This window comes from Balaenoptera physalus (genome assembly GCF_965194825.1).
Source record: "Balaenoptera physalus genome assembly, chromosome: 8".
In the NCBI taxonomy this organism is placed as follows: domain Eukaryota; kingdom Metazoa; phylum Chordata; class Mammalia; order Artiodactyla; family Balaenopteridae; genus Balaenoptera; species Balaenoptera physalus.
Genome location: NC_138887.1, coordinates 118,633,806 through 118,650,971, shown reverse-complemented (window position 1 = coordinate 118,650,971; position 17,166 = coordinate 118,633,806). Strand labels below are relative to the sequence as shown.

The window sequence follows — 17,166 nt, the reverse complement described above, 5'->3', positions numbered from 1 at the left end:
ACTTCCAAAACAGTGAAATCAACCAGAGTGTCCACCAATACGGAAACAAGGGAGTAAGCGACAGTGTCTCCAGATGGTGGGACATCATTCAGCCACTTAAAATAACATCTGCAGGGGCTTCCCTGGCCGTCCAGTGGTGAAGCCTTCACCTCCCACTGCAGGGGGCATGGGTTCCAACCCCGGTCGGGGAACTAAGATCCCACATGCTGCACAGCACAGCCATAAATGAACAAATAAATAAGTAAATAATAAAATAACATCTGTAGAGACTTTTTTACTCAGCACAGCAGCAAACACTTGTGATCGTTTTTTAAAAAAAGCAAGATACAAAATTGTACATAACGTGGACCCAGGTAAAAAACGCAGGGAAAAAGGAACATATCAAAATGAGGACGGAGGCCAACTGTGGCGGTTAGGACCTGCAGTGATTTTTTTTCTGCCTCTTTCTATTTTTCTGCAAAATGTACATTTCACCCTGTTTCCTAAAATGTTTGTAGAGAATACACTACAAAGAAAACAGAAGAAACAGAAGTGTTTCACCTAGGGATGAGGGCTGGGTGAGGGAAGAAATGGCTCGCCAGAAAAACGCGTGGGCTTGTGCTCTCCCGGCTGAACCCTCGGCCCCCAAAGGCCCCCGAGCCTCCACACCTGCAGCGGCTCTGGGTCACCACACAGCCTGACTGGGGCTCACGAAAGCTTTCCAACTCCAGCTCTGCGTGGGACACAAAAGAAGAAAGCGGGCTGGGACTGGTCTAATAAAACATGCACTTTGCCCTTCTTTTTAGAATTATATTTTACAGTATAAAAGCACATTCACAACACACTGGGAAAGCTGCTCTTGATCCTCTGCCCCCTTTCCTTTCCTTCACATGGAAGCTTCCAGAATGAGTGTCCCCTCCCGTCCCCAGAGCCCCAATGCTAGGACTTGGACTTAGCATTTCATCACAATGCCCGGCCTGGGAGCAAGGAGCAGCTGCTTACACAATACGCTGGCAGGCGTCCCCAGTCCCTGGGTACGGGCCTCACCCATCCGTCACCCAGCCGTTCCCCTACTGAGGGCCATTCCGGTTGCTTCCTTTTTTTTTCTTTAAACCTCTACAAGCAAGGCTGTAATCAACACCTGTGTACCTATGTGTTTTCTTTCTTTTCTTTTTTTATAAATTTATTTATTTATTTTTGGCTGCATTGGGTCTTCGTTGCTATGCGCGGGCTTCTCATTGTGGCGGCTTCTCTTGTTGCGGAGCACGGGCTCTAGGGGCGCAGGCTTCAGTAGTTGTGGCTCTCGGACTCTAGAGCGCAGGCTCAGTAGTTGTGGCGCACGGGCTTAGTTGCTCCGCGGCATGTGGGATCTTCCTGGACCAGGGCTCGAACCCGTGTCCCCTGCATTGGCAGGCGGATTCTGAACCACTGCGCCACCAGGGAAGTCCCACCTATGTGTTTTCTTTCCACAGGTTACATGCCCCAAAGTAGAAAAGTTGGGTTCAAAGAAAAATATGAATTTTTCATGTTCATGGATAATGCCTGATTACTTTTCCAAACAGGAGGCAGCAATTCACTGCCCCCCCCATTCCCCCACCACCAACATATGAGAACACCCACTGTGCCACTCTCACCAGCATCAAGAGTCATCAGCTCACTTTCTGCTACTGAACGAGGAGCCCAGTACCTTGCTCTTCAGATCTGTGTTTCCCTGATGACTCTGAGGCTAAGCATCTTTTCACGGTCATCAACAATTTCCATTTCCTCTTCTCTGAACTGTCTGCCTGGTCCTATTCTTTGTCCACTTGTCTTTGGGGTTTTTTTTTGTTTTTTTTTTAATTTATTTATTTTTGGCTGTGTTGGGTCTTCGTTTCTGTGCGAGGGCTTTCTCTAGTTGCGGAGAGCGGGGGCCACTCTTCATCGCAGTGCGCGGGCCTCTCACTATCGCGGCCTCTCTTGTTGCGGAGCACAGGCTCCAGACGCACAGGCTCAGTAGTTGTGGCTCACGGGCTTAGTTGCTCCGCGGCATGTGGGATCCTCCCAGACTAGGGCTCGAAGCCGTGTCCCCTGCACTGGCAGGCAGATTCTCAACCACTGCGCCACCAGGGAAGCCCGTCTTTGGGTTTTTTTGTTTTGTTTTGTTTTTTGGCTGCACCAGGTCTTAGTTGCGGCACACGGACTTCTTAATTGCAGCATGCTAACTCTTCGTTGCGGCATGCATGCGGGATCTAGTTCCCTGACCAGGGATCGAACCCAGGCCCTCTGCACCGGGAGCATGGAGTCTTACCCACTGGACCACCAGGGAAGTCCCTGTCTTTGGGGTTTAAAAAATCTTTTTCTTAACAATTTAGAGGAATTCTTTGTATAATAGGCATCTTAACCATTTATCTGGCATATGTACATGGCAAGCAAATTCTCCTACTCTGTTCTACAAAAGTGTAATTAAATCTGTTAATTTTGTAATTGATTATAACATCTGAACAACAAGAACCACAACAAAAATCCACAAGACAAGAGTGATACTAAAAAATGGCAAAGGGGGCGGGGGCGGCCTTCTTGACAGAAGAGTACCAGCTAAGACTTGCGGAAGGAATGTCCAGATGAGAAAATCACCACCTGGCAGCCCCAACAGAACAGATTCAGGCACGATCACTGAGGCACTGAAAACCACGGACTCAAAGTTGTGGGGAGCAGTCTACTTCCAAGGTGCAGAAGTCTCACCCTACAGATTACCGATGAATTACAAAGGGGGAGGCAATGGGCCTTCAGGATTAGGAGATCTGGTAATTATGTCCATACCATCACTAACAGCAGGGCCTGATGTGACACAATAGGAGGTATTCCTGTCAAAAGGGTTTAACCTGGATCTCATCAAGCCCCTGAGCTCACTTCAGGTCATAGGCAGCAAGCGGGATACGGGCACAAGTTAAGTAACGCCAAGCAGCCACAGCGCCCGAATCAGAGCGCCAACTTTCTACAAGAAAACTGCCCCAGACTCTTCAACAGTCTGTGTGATAAACTGGTCAGAATGGCCATCATTAAAAAGTCTACAGGGCTTCCCTGGTGGCGCAGTGGTTAAGAATCCGCCTGCAGGGACTTCCCTGGTGGCACAGAGGTTAAGAATCTGCCTGCCAAGGCAGGGGACATGGGTTCGAGCCCCGGTCCGGGAAGATCCCACATGCCGCGGAGCAACTAAGCCTGTGAGCCACAACTACTGAGCCTGCTCACCTAGAGCCCGTGCTCTGCAATAAGAGAAGCCACTGCAATGAGAAGCCCGCGCACCACAACGAAGAGTAGCCCCCGCTCTCCGCAACTAGAGAAAGCCCGTGCGCAGCAACAAAGACCCAACACAGCCAAAAATAAATAAATAAATAAATAATTAAAAAAAAAAAAAAAAAGAATCCGCCTGCCAATGCAGGAGATACGGGTTCGAGCCCTGGTCCGGGAGGATCCCACATGCTGCGGAGCAGCCCGTGCGCCACAGCTACTGAGCCTGTGTGTCACAACTACTGAAGCCCACGTGCCTAGAGCCCGTGCTCCGCAACAAGAGAAGCCACTGCAATGAGAAGCTCGCGCACCGCAACGAAGAGTAGCCCCCGCTCGCCTCAACTAGAGAAGGCCCGCGCGCAGCAATGAAGACCCAACGCAGCCAAAAATAAATAAATAAATAAATTTATGTTAAAAAAAAAAAAGAAGTCTACAAATAATAAATGCTGGAGAGGGTGTGGAGAAAAGGGAACCCTCTTAACACTGTTGGTGGGAATGTAAACTGATACAGCCACTATGGACAACAGTATGGAGGTTCCTCAAAAAACTAAAAATAGAGCTACCATATGACCCAGCAATCCCACTCCTGCGCATATACCCAGACAAAACTGTAATATGAAAAGATACATGCACCTCTATGTTCATAGCAGCACTATTCACAATAGCCAAGACATGGAAGCAACCTAAATGTCCATCGACAGATGAATGGATAGAGATGTGGTATATATATACAATGGGATACTACTCAGCCGTAAAAAAGAATGCTGGGGCGAAGTGAGAGTAGCACTGACATATAAACACTACCAAATGTAAAATAGCTAGTGGGAAGCAGCTGCATAGCACAGGGAGATCAGCTTGGTGCTTTGCGATGACCTAGAGGGGTGGGATAGGGAGGGTGGGAGGGAGGCTCAAGAGGGTGGGGATATGGGGATGTATGTATGCATATGGCTGATTCACTTTGTTGTACAGCAGAAACTAACACAGCACTGTGAAGCAATTACACTCCAATAAAGATGTACTAAAAAAAAAAAAGAGGGGCTTCCCTGGTGGCGCAGTGGTTAAGAATCTGCCTGCCAATGCAGAGGACACTGGTTCGAGCCCTGGTCCAGGAAGATCCCACATGCCGCGGAGCAACTAAGCCCGTGCGCCACAGCTGCTGAGCCTGTGCTCTAGAGCCCGCGAGCCACAACTGCTGAGCCCATGTGCCACAACTACTAGAGCCCGCGCGCTTAGAGCCCTTGCTCCGCAACAAGAGAAGCCACCGCAATGAGAAGCCCACGTGCAGCAACGAAGACCCAACACAGCCAAAAATAAATAAAATAAAATAAATAAATTTATTTTAAAAAAAGAATAAAATAATGCCATCGGCAGCAACACGGATGGACCTAGAGATTATCATACTAAGTGAAGTAAGTCAGAAAGAGAAAGACAAACACCATATGATATCACCTATATGTGGAATCTAAAACATGACACAAACAAACTTATCTACGAAACAGAAACAGACTCAGACACAGAGAACAGACTTGTGATTGCCAAGGAGGTGTGGGTAGGGGAGGGAAGGATTGGGAGTTTGGGATTAGTAGACGCAAACCATTATATATAGGATGGATAAACAACTCCTATTGTAAAGCGCAGGGAACTATATTCATTATCCTGTGATAAACCATAATGGAAAAGAATATGAAAAAGAATATATTTATATATAACTGAGTCACTTTGCTGCAGAGCAGAAATTAACACAACATTGTAAATAAACTATACTTCAATAAATTTTTTTTAAATATTAAAAAAAAGAGTCTGTGTGATGGGGAAAAGCATCACGATGGATGCTGTGCCGTCCTGATCCCATCCTGATGTGGAAAAACAAAGAGGTTATTATATAAGGCACGTGGAGGTTACTTGAGGACATTTGGTTATGGATGAGCTAGTCAACGATGGTTGAGAGTTCTCACTCATCTTTTTAGGTGTGACACTGGTATTACATTATGTAGAAGGACTGTCTGTTCGTAGGAAATGCCTGCTGGAGTGCTTGGGGGGAAGCACCCACAACTACTGACCATCACCTCCACCAAAAAATGTGTGTGTGAGAAACAGAGGGAAAGCAAATGGGATAAATGTTAACTATGAATCATTCAAGGTGGTCATTTTTCAAAATAAAACGCTTGGGGAAAAATCTGTCTGTCTTTCCCTCTATAAATTCTGGGTTTCCTGTATGGCTTAAGAGAATACCTCTTATCCCAAGATTAGACAATATTCTTTTAACTTTCTTCTGTATTTTTAAGAGCTTTATCTTTTCCATGGTGCAGCAGCGCATGCCGGCTCAGAACACAGAATCTGAGAACGGACTCCCTGGGTCCAGGTCCTGCCTCTGCCATTGTGAGGCGAGCAACCTTGGGCAAATTCCTTTACACCTCTGTGCGTCAGTTTCCTCATCTACAAGATGGGGATGAGAACACCCCAGGAATGTCTCAAGAATTACAAGCAAGCACGGAGGGCAGGGCCTGGCACATAAGGAGCACTAAGAGAAAGCTATTCTTTTGAGTTCTTTCTGAGATACCAGATCTGATGCAGCCACCCTTAGTTCAGAACCCTGCAGCTCCCTGGCACCTGAAGCAAGAGCTGTCAATCTTGCAATGTCTGCAGCACAAACAAAGTGCTGGAGTGTGGGGTGGCACATTTGAATAGTTTCAAAACACACTACGCCAGCAATTTTCATAATAAAATCACGACTCTGGTAAAACAGCGCCTCGCGGTGCCTATCAAAGCAGCCAGGGATGCCACAGGGCTCCCCCCACGTCCCTCCACGCTGGGTCACTGGGTAGAAACCCCATCGAGGCCCTGGCATGTGGCGCGCTCTTTCGGAACTATGATTTTTCTTTGGTGCCAACTCAGCATCACCCAGCCCATCCTCTCCTGCTCGGAGCAAAGGGACACCCCACTCAGCCCACTCCCAGCGGGGCTGCACCAGGCAGCACGGGGACCTGTACCCCCGCTTGCCGCAAAAATCAATGTTACCCTTGATCGAGTTCAGGGGGCACCCTGGAAGGAAAGGCAGTGGCAATGCCCAAGGCACCCAGTTCAGAATTCAGAAGGGCCTCCCCCTCCTCCCCCTCCCCCCACCCCACGGCTGCACACAGCTCCCTCCGCCTGGACCACCCAGCCCTCACTCTCCAGGACGGGTTTTCTCTTGCAGAGGGGAAGGACTCTCTCCCGTGCCCCCCGGGGACCCTGCCCCCTCAGTGGGTCTGTGTTAAGCTGTTTGGACTTGGGTCAGGGTCTCCGTATCTATGCCATTGGTGCCCCCAACCTGGAAACAACTGACTGCCCTGGACCTGCACGGGGCCTGTTCCTCCTGCATCCACGGGGGAGACCCAGGTGGTGGCCGGTGGCCCTCCCTTGGCCTCACACCCACTGTCGCCAGGCAAGGGTCACACAGTTGGGGCAGAACATGGCCGCCTCCCGGGGCCGCAACCCAGGGCAGCTTTCTCCCCAGGCAGGTCACGACCTGTCAGAAGCACATGCCGGAAAGCAGGACACCTTGCTCGCGAGGACCTGGCAGCTCTGACCCCTGGAGGAAGAGGGCAGAGAACTCCACGCACCGCCCCTCCTCCTGGTCACGCCAGTGCCTGCGAGGCACAGGCTTGCAGCCTAGACTCTGCGGGGAGGCAGAGGCCTCAGAGAGAGAAGTTAGGCCCCTCCACAGACAGCCCCCTCCCCCCCACTGCTCTGGGGGCTGCAAAGCTCCACCTCAGGGGCCTCACAGCCCACAGGCCCCCTGCCCTTGGCTGCTCGGGGCCAGCGGGCTGGGAGGGGGCCCCACGGGCAGCACGGTGGCCCTGGAGGGGACGGAGCAGTGTGATACAGGCGAGGGCTTCCCTGAGCCACCTCCAGGTCCAACAGGGCCCCTGGGCTGGGTACAGAGCAGGGAGGGCCCTTGGTCACTGGTACCTGCCAGGCCGGTACTGGGCTGGGGGCCCGAGGCCCTCCGGCCACCGGCTCAGTGTCCAGAAGGAAAGCAGCAGATGAGGCCGACACCAGCTTGGGGCCAGCGGGGGAAGAGCACCCACTGCTCCAGGCCCCACGAGGGACCAGGCCAGGGGAGACTAGGGCTGCGGAGGGACACCCAACAGACCAGGGCCTCGAACGGGAAAGGTGGGTGATGGAGCTGGACAGAGGCAGGTTTAGATCCCAGCTCTTCTCGCAGGTTAAGGGCAGTGATGGCCCTGGAGGGGCTGCCGTGCGCTCAGGGCCCACTGAGAAGCGCGGCCCCAGGGCCACAGCCGGCAGGGGATGGGGGGGGTACCCAGGAAGGGAGGTGAGAGCCTGTTAACACAGTTTCAGGATGGCGTGTCCGCCCCCCCACTCCCCACCCCCGAAGAGAGTGACAGCCTGGGAGAGAATGAGAGCTCTGCGGGGTGACAGGCTCTGTCTTCTCTGGGTTGGCTGGAGGGGCCTCAGGACATTCCATCCAAGATGTCAGTCACCAAGGGCCTGCTAAAGGCAGAGAGCTGCCCAGCCCAGCCCATTGGCAGGTTCCCTGCTGGCTCCCCGGACAAAGGTTAACAAGAGGGGGTTGGTGAATGCAGTACAACAAGATGCTCCTTCCTGGGTGGCCCCACAAGCATCTCAGCTCCAAGCAGAGGGGGGAGGGGGAAGGTCTCCCTATTTCAGGGCCCGGAAGTGGACTGAGAGACAGAGCAAGGAAGCCAACCCAGGCTGCTGGCTGAGAGGGGCCTTATCCTGTGCCACGTGTTTTCACAGAGTACGTGTACATTTACGAACTTTCCGCTATTATATACACGTTACTGAGCATAAAGACAAAACACAAACCAAAAAAAAAAAAAAAGCTTACAAAAACAGCTCCTGCCTAAGACACCAGGATGGGGTGTGACTTTGCTGGTGACACATCCTGGCACAACTGCTGTGGGTCACGGCTGAGGGGGACGTGGCCAGGATCACCCGGCCCGCCTCTCCCGTGAGCTGGAAGGAGACAACCATGGCGAAGTGAAAAGGCCCGGGGCTCAGCCGCCCTGCTGCTCAACAGTGACCTTGAATCCCTGGTAGGTGGCTTCCACCCTCTCTGGTCCGCAGAGCGAGGGCTGGGCTCACAGTCTGCGCGGCTGGCCGGCCTACGTAATCGGCACCCTATTCCCTAGTGGTGAGCACTTCACAATCCAGCACTTTAGTCCGTCACGCGTGCGGAGGATACGCAGAGGGCGGCCAGTCCCCGGACCACGCTGTTCACACGAGCTCGGCCCAGCAACAGGCTCGCCGGCTGGCACGTCCCCTCCCGGTCGGGCCCACCGGCCCTTGCCCCCCAGCAGATGGAAGAGCCTTTCCCTGCCACCTCCCTTCCCCTCACCCTAATTCAGGGCTAGCCTCGGGCTGTGATGCAGAGGGGGCGGGCGGGGACGTAAGTAGGGCACAGCAGCAGCCACGTGGGGTGAAACCGCCAAACCCAAGTGACGCGAGCCACGCTGGGGCCCGTGGGCGACCCATTCTCAACCAAGACGCTGACCAAGAGGAGCCTGGACGTGATCCCCGCCACAGACACGCGCCCTCTCCTCCAGCTTCTTGCAAAAGAGCGGGGTCTGGGCTCACTCGCCACCTTCCGCCTTGAGCAAAACTGTGTGAATCTCGGTTCCAAAACTTGAGAACCCCTGGACGGGAACACGTTTCGGGGCCGAGCCCCCTCAACAGTAGTTGTGCTTCCGGGTTTTAAGAAAATCCACGGCGACAAAAAACTACTGTGACTTCAGTAACACTTCTAAATAGATTTATCTGCTACCCACCACCACGGCCTGAGCAGGTACTCAGGAGTGTTTGTTGAATGACTGAATGAAAACGGCAGGATATACATGAAAGGCACGTTACTTAAAAAATTTTAATACGATACTTTAGAAAGATGAATCCAAAAGGATATACTTCTGTATTCAATTTTTCCAACAAATAGGAATTCTTTTGTTACCTTATAGGCTAAAGTTAGAGCTCTTCTTCCAATACCAGAGACACTGGCCATGCATGGCTCCTGAGCACTTGAAATGCGGCCAGTCCCAATGGAGAGGCACTGAGCGGGTGAAACACAGTTTGAAGACTTAGTTGAAAAAAGAATGTAAGATGTCTCATTAAAAATTGTTATAGGGGCTTCCCTGGTGGCGCAGTGGTTGAGAATCTGCCTGCCAATGCAGGGGACACGGGTTCAAGCCCTGGTCTGGGAAGATCCCACATGCCACGGAGCAACTGGGCCCGTGAGCCACAACTGCTGAGCCTGCGCGTCTGGAGCCTGTGCTCCGCAACAAGAGAGGCCGCGATAGTGAGAAGCCCCCCGCTTGCCGCAACTAGAGAAAGCCCTAGCACAGAAACGAAGACCCAACACAGCCAAAATTAACTTAATTAATTAATTAATTTTTAAAAAATTGTTATATTAATTAATTTATTTACTTATTTTATTTATTTTTATTTTTGGCTGCATTGGGTCTTCGTTGCTGTGTGCGTGCTTTCTCTAGTTGCAGTGAGCGGCGGCTACTCTTCATTTGCGGTGCGCGGGCTTCTCATTGCGGTGGCTTCTCCTGTTGCGGAGCATGGGCTCTAGGCGCGTGGGCTTCTGTAGTTGTGGCTCGCGGGCTCCAGAGCGCAGGCTCAGTAGTTGTGGCACACAGGCTTAGTTGCTCCGCGGCATGTGGGATCTTCCCAGACCAGGGCTCGAACCCGTGTCCCCTGCATTGGCAGGCAGATTCTTAACCACTGCGCCACTAGGGAAGCCCTGTTATATTAATTTGTTAATTGCACATTGAAATGATAATATTTCAGATACAATGGGTTAAATAAAACGCATTATTAAAGATAATTTTTTTTTGCTTTCTTAACATGGCTACTTGAAAATTTAAATTTACACATGACTCACATGTGTAACTGGTGCTGAATTAGAGGAAATACTTTAATCGACGGGCAAGCAATCAGATGAAGGCAATGCTGGGTGCCTGTGTGACACACTCCTTGTGTGTGGTCCAGGGTCTGCTCCAATCAGCTGGAACGTCAGACAAGTCCGGACCTGGCACCCCTCCCTGGGGCCTGCCAGGCTAAACCAACTTACCGCAAACTCTGCCCCGTCAGGTTCTCCCGTTCGCCCGCTCGGGTTCAGGGAGCATGACTGGGGAGCCACCGCTGCAGGTGCCATGAGGGACACTCCCTCCCTCCCCAAGTCCTCTCCGCAGCCCTGCAAAGGCCGGAGCCACTGTGAACGCTTCCGCTTCCGAGGGGCCGGGGCTGGTCTAAAAGCTTTGCACGCGTTAACATACTCCATTGTCACACCTACACAATGAGATGGGTGCTTGTTAACCTCATATTAGCAACAAGGAAGCCAAGACACAGAAAGGTTATGGAACTCGCCCAACAAGGAAGCCAAGACACAGAAAGGTTACACCACTACTAAGTGTTAGGAATGTAAATCTAGGCAGCCTGGCTCCAGAGCCGGACTGTACCCACTACCCTGTACAGACTGTGACAGAGAAGGAATGACACCAGGCTCCATTCTATCACATCGTCCAACCTAAAACAGTCTAGAAGAGTCTAGAAGCAATAACCAAGACGAGTGGGGCTTCAGAGGGACTGAGAGCCACCAAATCTTCACGGTGCTTCTTAGCAAAAGGCCTTCATCTAGGGCCTGTTTAATCAGAAAAGTTCTCTGGGCAGGGAAGTGCATCTGCCCCTCCCTGGAAGAGACCACACACAGAGGAGGGGCCGGGAGCTCCCACCAGGAGCAGAGCAGGAGCCCCGAGTGGGGTCCAGCTCTCCCGGCCTCCCAGCCCTGCCGCACACACAGACCCACAGACACACACGGGGAGGCCACGACTGGGCTCGAATCCCACTCTACCAGCTTGGGCTCCAGGTTCGCAAGCCAACAAAGCATCAAATTAAAAGGCAAAAGAGAAAATGCTGTGGGCGGGTGCACCAACAGTGGCAAGGAGGGGTGCTGACAAACAAGAAAGAGAAAGAAAATACACACTATAAACAGGCACGAAAACAGCAAAGGCACATACATCCCTCTGGGACCATGTGCTGTGGGCTCACTCACCTCGGTGCCCAGGGCCCCGGGAGGGCCAGAGTGCCGCCAGAGAGACCAAGACCGCGGCTCCCCTCCAGCAAACAGCAATGTATGCCTGATCTATGTTTGCAGATTAAAACTGTCCTACACAGCGGCTTCCCTGGCGGTCCAGTGGTCAAGACGCTGCGCTTCCACTGTAGGGGGTGCGGGTTCGATCCCTGGTGGGGGAACTAAGATCCCACATACCGCACAGCCAAAAAAAAAACAAAAACTATCTTACACTTATTAAGAAAAAGAGTAACAAACCACGAGGAAGATGAATAAAGGATATGAAGGGAATTCAACAAAATACAACAACCAAAAACATTATGTTTCATGTTGACTCTCACTAGTAATCAGATACACACAAGATCAAACAACAACAAAAATCATTTCATCATTTCTCGTCACCTTTCAAGTGGACAGGTTGGGGGCAGGGAACTGGCAGTCTCTGCCCCAGGGAAACGGGAAGGGCCTTCTTGCAGGGCAGTGTGGTGCACAGAGAAAGTCCCCAAAAGGTCGTGCGTGCCCGACGGCCCCACTGTTTTCTTCCACTTGGGAATTTGTCCAAAGGAAATAATCAGACAAGTGTGCAAAGATCTAGGTACCAGGAGACTTGGATCAACTGCACGCGGCCTCTCAGCTCACCACGAGCACGCACTGGGTGCTTGCTCTGTGCCAGGCACCGCTGTCGGCACCTGCCGCGCCTCACCCCATCGCACTGTCACTACCCCTCCTTCTCAGCTGAGGAAACTCAGGTACAGAGGCGATGACCAGCTCCTGGAGGGCTCCCGGGCAGCGCGTGTCATATGCTGCGCACAAGAAGGCAGCCTCACAACCTCCCACTGAACGGAGTCTGGCCTCCCTGGACCAGGGACCCAAGACTGAGATGGTCCAAATGCTCGAGGGCAGGGTCACAGTGAGCTGTGCAGATGAAACCAGAACTGGGTTCTAGGAGAACAGGCCGGGGGGATTGGGGGCACCTTTATGACTTGCCCGAGTTCTCACAGCCAGTCGGTGGCAGAACAGGAATGAGAACCCAGGTATCCCAACTGCCCCGCAGGGAGCTGCCAGATGGGCGCATTAATGCAGACGCCTTTTTTGAAACTGTGACTCTGGTTCCCTTCTCCCAGTGGAGTATTTCCCACAGAAGTCCCACTTTCGCTGTGAAACGCCAAGAGTATCATCAATCATGCAGCAGTAGATAGTAGCTATATATAGGAGAGAAAGCAGATGGGAAAGACACCCGTCAGACAGACAGACAACAGCAGGTACCTCAGGGAGAGGTGGGGGGCACACACATTTCTTCGACTTCCTTTCCACATTTGAATGTGTTATAACCAGCATGCATTATTTTTGTCATTTAAACATATATTTAGGGGCTTCCCTGGTGGCACAGTGGTTAAGAATCCACCTGCCAATGCAGGGGACACGGGTTCGAGCCCTGGTCCGGGAAGATCCCACATGCCGCGGAGCAACTAAGCCCATGTGCCACAACTACTGAGCCTGCGCTCTACAGCCCGTGCGCCACAACTACTGAAGCCCATGCGCCACAACCACTGAAGTCCGCGCACCTAGAGCCCGTGCTCTGCAACAAGAGAAGCCACCGCAATGAGAAGCCCGCGCACCAGAACGAAGAGTAGCCCCCGCTCGCCGCAACTAGAGAAAGCCCACGCACAGCAACGAAGACCCAATGTAGCCAAAAATTAATTAATTAATTATTTAAAAAATGAGTTATTTAAAAAAAAAAAATAAACATATACTTAAATTTTTTAAATGTTCAAATATCTTGGAGTGTTTCTTGATCAAGCATCTTTCTCCCACACACAACATCCATGCTGCTCATGGAAGGCAGAGCCCCCCTCCAAGAGCCACCATTCAGCTGGGGATTCAAGACACTCAGAAGAAAACTATGGCAGGAAAGAAGAGCTCTGGGTCACCCTTAAGTGATACCCTAAAAGCTTCCAAAAGTTCAACTCGAGGTCAAAACCTTGCCTGAGCGGCACCCAGAAGGGCTGGCTGGGTGTCCAGCCTGGCCCAGCAAAGCTCAGTCAGCCCATCCGTGTGAGGGGAAGAGCACCAGGCCTGGAGGTGAAAAACCAGGCAGAGCCCCTGGCTGTGCCGCTCCTGCGTGGCCTTGGGAAGTGACTCCATCTCAGTCTTAGGAGATCTCATTTGCAAAATGGAGATGATACCTGCATACCGGAGAAGACTGCAAAGGATTGCAGAGGCCTCGAGACCAGCTCCAGCAGGCAGCTGAGGAATGTAAACTGGTGGAACACTGCACAGCCCATGGTCCCCATCCTCAAAGCAGGAGATCCCAGTCACCTCCCCTTCCCGCTTCCGTAAGCCTACAGCTCAGCTCCATGCGCCAAAATTAGCTGCCCCTCACCCCTGGCCTGCGTGGTGGAAGTTGGCTAGGCCTCAGGAGGAATGCTCTCCGGTTCAACTAATCTCGAGTTACCTGCTTATTAAAAAGAGAATGGGGGCAAGCCAAAGGGTCCTGAGTGGGTGTTCAGGCGATGCTGAGCGGGGACACAGGAGTTCTCAGGGCCCCCGGGTCTGCCTCCCCCAGGCTAGGGCCTCCTTCCCCCTCCACTCCTGAGGTTCTGAGGCCAGAGGCCCGCTGACAGCTGCTAGGGAGGGCTCACAGTCAAATGTACGGCGTGGGCACTAAAAGCTGATTAATCCACCTCTCCTGCCTGCTCTCCCTGCGGCCCCGCTCCCTCTGATCCAGCGGGCACTGCACAGAGAGTAAGTTCTCAAATGCAACCCGCTCTCAAATACGACCTGCCGGTTGGCTCCTGCTTCGACCCTCCCGTGACAGCCCATCTCCTGCAGGCTTAAGCGTCACCTCGTATGGCCTCCTGGAACAAGGTGAGGTGTAAATGAATTAATACAGGATAAAGCATTCAAAACTCCCGAACCGGGGTCCTCCTGCCTGTCTCCCCTGGACTCAGTGCTCCAGGCGTGCAGACCAGCCTGCTGTTCCTTGAACCCCGACCCTTGCCGCCTTTGCCAACCTGTTCCCTCTGCATGGAGCATCTCTCAGACCCTGCGCCTGGCACGCACATTCAGTTAAAGAAATAAGTGGTAGAGGAAAGTTAGGGTTATGTGCCAGCCACAGGGTGTTTCGGAGCAAGGACCGTCTTATCTATACGGTGCCTTCCACCTGGCAGAGAGCTGGAGCGCAGTGAAGGAGGCCTGAATGGGGGGCGGGGAGGCTGCATCTCGAGGCTGCCCAAGTTCCTGCGGGCTTGGGGTCTTGACAAGGCTTCCCTAGTCTCTCATCTTCGTCCTGCTTTTCTTAAAACCCGGCCTTTATTCCTGCCACTCCCAATTCCCCCTCTGGCACCTCCTACAGGCTGATCCATTCACCTTCAGGGTCCAGAGGGCTGGCTCAGCCCCTTCCCTCCCCTCCCACTCTCCACTGTGCTAGATGCAACTGGACCACACAGTAGGAGCTAAATAAATGTATCTGGAACAAATGCGTATTTCCCAGGCCACTGGCACCCACACCGATAGCCTCTTTTTCAGAATTCCTAGAGCTCTTTTGTGCAAAGTCCTAAATAACCAGTCCCCCACCAGGCACTCATTCCCCAAACCAGCTAATTACCAGAATGGGCCGGGGAAGTTACAAACGCAGATCCCTGGGCCCCCATCCCAAACCCACAGAATCAAATCCCTTGGAGGGAGCCTCAGAAATGCGTACTTGAGCAAGTCCCACAGGTGAGGATTACCAGCAGGTTAGGGAATGCCCACCCCGAGGAGCAGGCAGAAGGGAATCAGCTCAGGAGAGGGCTTCTCTGTCTCCGAAACGTACACAATTCTTCTCTCTGCCTCAGAGCGCTGTTGCTGGGATCTAGCCACAGCACACAGACAAAACAGGGGACAAACTCTAGAGCCCTGGGCAGGCCTGCAGGGAAGGATGTAGATGTTGAGGCTGCGCCCTCTGACCGCCCCGCCCACAGCTCCGGACCCCCTTCTCTCTTTAGCCTAATTTTGAACCAGACAGGAAAACCCGCACCTCTTTTCACCTGAGTCCTTTCAGAATGTTACCAAACCCGGAGCCCACAGAGGCAGGCAGACCGTGCCTCTGTGAGTGAGGGCGGAACAGGCCAGCTGGGGCGCTGGCCCGTCCAAGGAATTTCACTGCTTAAAAACCCCTGGGGGAAAACCAAGGGCCACGGGAACAAGTCACCCAGTTGACAAAGCCGGGTTCCTGCCACAGCAGTAGCCTCCCGGGGCCACAGTCCGCTTCCAGGCCCTCAATGCGGGCCTCCCCTCGGGCAGACCTCCCCAGGTTCACATCTACTCAGGGACAAGCCTGCCTTTCCAGGCCACCTGCTGGGACGCCAAGGGCTGCTTCTCCCAATACCTCATCCTGGCTTCCGGCTCACTGGCCCAGCATCCCTGTGTTCCGCGTGCCCAGACTGTCGCCCATCTGGAGCAAGGCCTGGTTCCTTCGTGTCCTCTTTCTAGGACACAGCCAGGACACCCGAGCAAGCCCCGGGAGCGCCCCTCCCTGCAGGTCCCTCGCTTCTCTGAGTCTCGGTGTCCCCACCAAGGAGGTGAGAGTGGCTCAAAGGCTCCGCACGCAGTGGCCTGTCTATCCCTCCGTCCCAGCTACTGGTGACATTCCGCTGTTCCTTAAGAACGAAGGGTGGACAGGTTTTCTCTTTCCTTGGCCTTTGGTGGGAAAAGGAACTCCCTCCCTCCAGATCCTGTCCTGAAACACAGGAAAGCTCAAAGTTCCTCTGCTTCTTCCTGCCCTGGCCACGGGGTGAGAGGGGCTGAGAGAAGCAGAGAGAATACAGGAGGGCAAGGTGCCACCACGCTTCCTCAGTCCCAAACGCATCCTGACCGCATCTCCGCAGTCACCTTCAGGGCTCAAATGCACCCTTCACTAAAGTATTACTGAGTGAGGCTTCTTACACACTAGGAAAAATGTCATCCCTTCCCCCTAAGAGGCTCACCCCTAGTAAACACAGGATCAGCCTCCCAGGCGATGAACGTGTTTATATAACAGTCTCGCCCCAGGTCCGCTGGGCCCTGGCAGGGGCCTCGGTCAGGCTCAGAGAGCGAGCAGGGAAACGCCCGCCAGAGAAGCTGCTGCCCTCCCTCCACTGAGAAAGAAGGTGCCGACGCTGCTTTGCAGGACAGCGGCAATATGGTTTGGCAGATGGGGAGAGGAAGGATATACGGCAGAAATTGGAGAAGGAGTTTTCTGGGGTGTTTTTTTTTTTTTTTGATGCCTGCCTACAGCAGAAAAGCTGGGGCGACAGGAGTGGGAAAGCAAGGGTGCGGTGGGTAATAAAGATGGGTTCCAAGAGAGAGGCTGGGAAAAAAAAGGGGAGAAGGAAGAAAGAGGTGGGAGGCCTTGCCAAGAAAGAGCAGGGAAGTAGGGACCAGGAGAGCTGGGAACGGATGTGTGAGGAGCAGCTGGGCCCTGGTGACAATGAAACATTGGGTCCCAGGATCCGCAATCGTGATACCAAGCTTCCAGGCTAAGCAGACGGAATGTGGGGTACTTCCAAACCGCAATGGGGAAGTTGGTCACGGGGGAGGGCTCTAAGAGGGGAAATTCCGCCTATCATGTTGAATTCAAGATGGGGGTGAAAACCCAAGTGTGTCCCAGGAACTCCGGCCTTCACATCACGGAAGATGCCGGGCCAGAGACCTCCTGAGCTCGGGGGGGCGGGGGTACTGTTAAGGAAGCCGGAGTCAGATGTGGAATCCAGCCCAGTCCTGCCTCTCCCTGCTCTGGACGCCATTCTTCACCCCTCCTGGGGCTGTCCCACCCCCTCCAAAAGGGGCTGTGAGGGGTGGGGGAG

General features: G+C 53.0%; 1 protein-coding gene across 5 annotated transcripts in view; it reads right to left on the bottom strand.

The window, feature by feature from the left end:
• The window catches only part of AGAP3 (ArfGAP with GTPase domain, ankyrin repeat and PH domain 3), a 59,055-nt gene that overhangs the window by 39,960 nt on the left and 1,929 nt on the right, over positions 1-17,166 (bottom strand). The gene's annotated exons all lie outside the window — the stretch shown is intronic.